The sequence below is a fragment of the Postia placenta genome (assembly GCF_002117355.1).
Source record: "Postia placenta MAD-698-R-SB12 unplaced genomic scaffold POSPLAscaffold_14, whole genome shotgun sequence".
NCBI lineage: Eukaryota > Fungi > Basidiomycota > Agaricomycetes > Polyporales > Adustoporiaceae > Rhodonia > Rhodonia placenta.
Genome location: NW_020169845.1, coordinates 678,094 through 682,183, shown reverse-complemented (window position 1 = coordinate 682,183; position 4,090 = coordinate 678,094).

Here is a 4,090-nt window from a genome sequence, read left to right as displayed (position 1 = left end):
TCGTTACAAAGCAATCCGACGAGCGCAACACCCGCTCGGACCCCGAAGCACCCTCGCATCCCGATCAGCCTCGCGGCACTCTCGCCCTGTCTCCCCTACCTCCCGCCTCCCTCAAACTGTCGTCGCCGGCCCAAGTGAAGTACGAGGAGATCTCCCTCCAGACCCTGCGCCAGAGCCAGAGCCTGAGGAGGGTGCAGGTGAAGAAGGAGTCTCGGAGTCCGAGTCCGAGGATTCTGTTGGGTCCACCTCGCCGACAGCGCTCGCCCCCGCGTCAGCAGTCCCTGACGTACGTAACCCCCCCACCGAACTTCCTTCGGCGCCTTCACCGCCGACTCCGCCGAGAGGCCGCTCGAGCACTCGCTCCTCTCGAAGTTCGACCAGCGGAGGGCCACCACAGCCGCCTCCGCCCCCGCAGCGTCCTCCGTCCCCCCCAACGCCGATAATGTCCTCTCCTGCAGCCGCCCCCGACAAGGAGACTTTAAAACTCCTCCTCCCGCTCCGCTACGATGGCAAGACCGTCATCGAATGCAACCGGTTCTTGTCGCAGCTGCGCATCTACTGGTTGGTCAACACGTCGTTGACCACCATCGAACTCAAGGTGCAGGTCGCCCTTAGCCTGCTCGATGGAGACGCCCGCGCCTGGGCCACTCCCTATTTTGCCCAGCTCGCATCGGTGCAGGTGGGTGTGCAAGGGGCTACAACCCTGTTCGCAAACGAAGCGGCCTTTGCCGCCGCCTTCAGGGCCCGCTTCGGAAATCTCGACGACGAAGCGGCAGCACAAGTAGAGCTGGCGAAGCTCTGCGCGGACAAGTCGGTCCGCGAAAAACGCACCGCTGCGGAGTTCTCCGCGCTGTTCAAGGGTCCGGCGGATCGCTCTGGGTATGGGGACCTGGAGTTACGCGACAAGTACCTGAGCGGCATCCCCTCCCGCGTGTACCGGAAGATCGAGCTCGAGACCTTCACCACGTGGCAAGCAGCTGAGAAGCGCGCCACTGAGGTCGAGCAGATCCTCGACATCAGCCGGGCCCGTCGGCCCGAGCTAAATAACTTCTTCTCGGCCCGAGGTCGAGGACGCGGTGGGATGCGTGGTGGTGCACCCCAGTCACACGCAGCTTCGGCCAGCATCAATGCGGCCGTCGGAAAAGGCAACTTCCCCGGCACATGCTTTGGCTGTGGGAAGCAAGGGTACCGACGTTTCGAGTGCCCCAATTGTAAGGACAAGCCTTACACAAAACGCGCCGACGCGCGGGCTACGGTTGCCTCGGGCTCCACCCAGGCTGCGACAAGCGCCCCCGTCACGACAACACCCTCGGCAAGTATAAGTGCCGCTTCAGCGAAATCCGAGCAATCGGAGCTGGCGGACTTAATGGCACAGGTGAAGTCGATGCGCGAGGAGCTCGAGCACTATCGGGCGATGAAGGAGGAGGGTTTTTGATCCGGTCCGCGCTTCGTGCCGCACGTGTCGGGCCGCGAGTATCTTCTTGTAACAAGTATGACGTATTGTCGACTGCAATGGTGTATGAATTGGACCAGGGGTCCCAACACTTTCACATTCCAGTCCGACTTCAAGGAAAAAGACGGCACAAAGACATAATCGCTATGGTGGACAGCGGAGCCACCACGAAGTTCATCAACAAGCGATTCATTGAAGAGAATAAGGTGCAGACGCGGAAGCTAAAAGAGCCGATTCCGCTCTACAATATCGACGGCACCCTGAATAAGGATGGAAGCATCTCAGAGGTAGCAGTGCTACAGATGCACATAGGAGAACACGTCGAGAAGACGGTGTTTACGGTCACGGACATCGGTCCAGAGGATGTAATCGTCGGGTTGGATTGGCTACGCGAGCACAACCCAGAAATAGATTGGGAGAAGGGCTCCCTCAAATTGTCGCGATGCCCTGAAACGTGCAGTGCCAGGAGGACTGGCCGAATGGAGCAAGCGGCGACTGCGCGTGATACGGGGGTCAGGCCCACGGCGCGCAGGCGTTCGCCGAAGTCCAAACGGCCGGTTATAGGTGCCTGCCGGAGTAAGGTACTCCCGGACTTCGAACCCGAAGAAGATCCGGTGGAGGTAGAGTGGGATGAGGCCGATTTGATCGAAGCCTGGGAACAAGGTGTCACGCTTCCCGGTGCTCCTCAGCTGTTCGTTGCAGCAGGACATACATACTCCCAGCTATTTGCTGAGGAGGAGATCAAAAAGAAGGTCGTTAAGACCGCCGAAGAGTCGGTACCTAGACAGTACCACGAGTTCCTGAATGTTTTCTCCAAGGAAGCATCAGAACGGTTACCCGAAAGGAAGCCGTATGATCACGCAATCGAACTCGTGCCCGGCTATTCGACATTCCATTCGAAGGTGTACCCCCTGTCGAACAACGAGCAGGAGGAGCTTGACAAGTTCCTCAAGGAGCAACTAGCGAAGGGCTACATACGGGAGTCGAAGTCGCCCATCTCGTCCCCCTTCTTCTTCATCAAAAAGAAGGAAGGGACGCTTCGACCCGTGCAGGACTACCGCCGGTTGAACGCGATCACGGTCAAAAATCGTTATCCCTTGCCGTTGATCGCCGAGATGGTGGATAAGCTCCGCGGCGCTACACTCTTCACGAAGTTCGATGTCCGATGGGGATACAATAACGTCCGGATCAAAGCTGGTGACGAATGGAAGGCGGCCTTTGTAACTAACCGGGGACTGTACGAACCCCTGGTAATGTTCTTTGGCCTCACTAATTCCCCCGCGACCTTCCAGGCCATGATGAACGAGATCTTCCACGACCTCATCGTCGGCGGCAAGATCCTTGTGTACCTAGACGACATACTCATCTTCTCCACCAACAAGGAGGAGCATGAAAAGGTCACACGCGAGGTTCTGCGTCGCCTTCAGGACAACGATCTGTTCCTGAAGCCTGAGAAGTGCGAGTGGGACGTTCCCAAGGTCGACTACGTCGGCTAGGTGTTCGGTGGCGATGAGGTGGCGATGGATCCCGCGAAGCTTAAAGGTATCAATGAGTGGCCGGTACCCCGGAACAAAAAAGACGTTCAGAAGTTCCGGGGGTTCTCCAACTTTTACCGCCGCTTCATTAAAGACTTCGCTAAGATCTCGCGACCACTCGACCGGCTCACAGGGAACGACCCATGGCATTGGGGCGAAGAAGAGCAGCACGCTTTCGATGAGCTCAAGCGGCTCTTTGCGACGACTCCAGTCCTGGCGCTGTACGATCCTAATCGGGAGACGCGCATTGAGGTTGACGCCTCGGGGTACGCCACTGGCGGCGTGTTGATGCAGAAGCAGGATGACGGCAAATGGCATCCCATCGCCTTCCGATCCCATGCGATGGATCCGGCGCAGCGGAACTACGAGATCTACGATAAGGAGATGCTCGCGATCATTGAGGCGCTAGACGATTGGCGCCACTATCTCGAGGGGTTACCCAATCAGTTCGAGATCGTGACCGATCATAAAAACCTCGAGTACTGGCGTACTTCCCAGCATCTCACGCGCCGTCAAGCGCGATGGTCGCTGTTCCTAGCTCGCTTCGACTTCCGTATCACGCACAAGGCCGGGACATCCAATGGAAAGGCTGATGCCCTGTCACGTCGATCAGATCACCAGATCGGCGATGAGGACGATAACACCGATCAGGTGGTTCTCAAGCCAGAGCGCTTCCGCATCGCCTCCGCTAGGCGCGGTCACGCCTCGGTGACGGCCGATCAGTCGCTTCTGAAGCGCATCAGGGAATGCTCGGAGAAGGATCGGGAGGTGGCCGAGGCCCTTGAAAAGGTACAGGACCTCGGGCCGCCCCGGCTGCAAAGGGGTTTTGAGGAGTGGAATGCCGAACAAGGGCTCCTGCTGTTCCGCGGGTGCGTGTACGTCCCAAAGAATGCGGAGCTCCGGCGGGATATAGTCAAGATCCACCACGACTCGCCGATCGCCGGTCATGGTGGTCGCGCCAAAACCCTGGAGCTCGTGTCGCGGAATTACTGGTGGCCTGGGATGTCCAAATTCGTCAATGAGTACGTAAGCACCTGCGACGTGTGCAACCGTACCAAGACATTCCCAGCCAAGCCTCAGGGTCCGCTGAAGCCGAACGAGA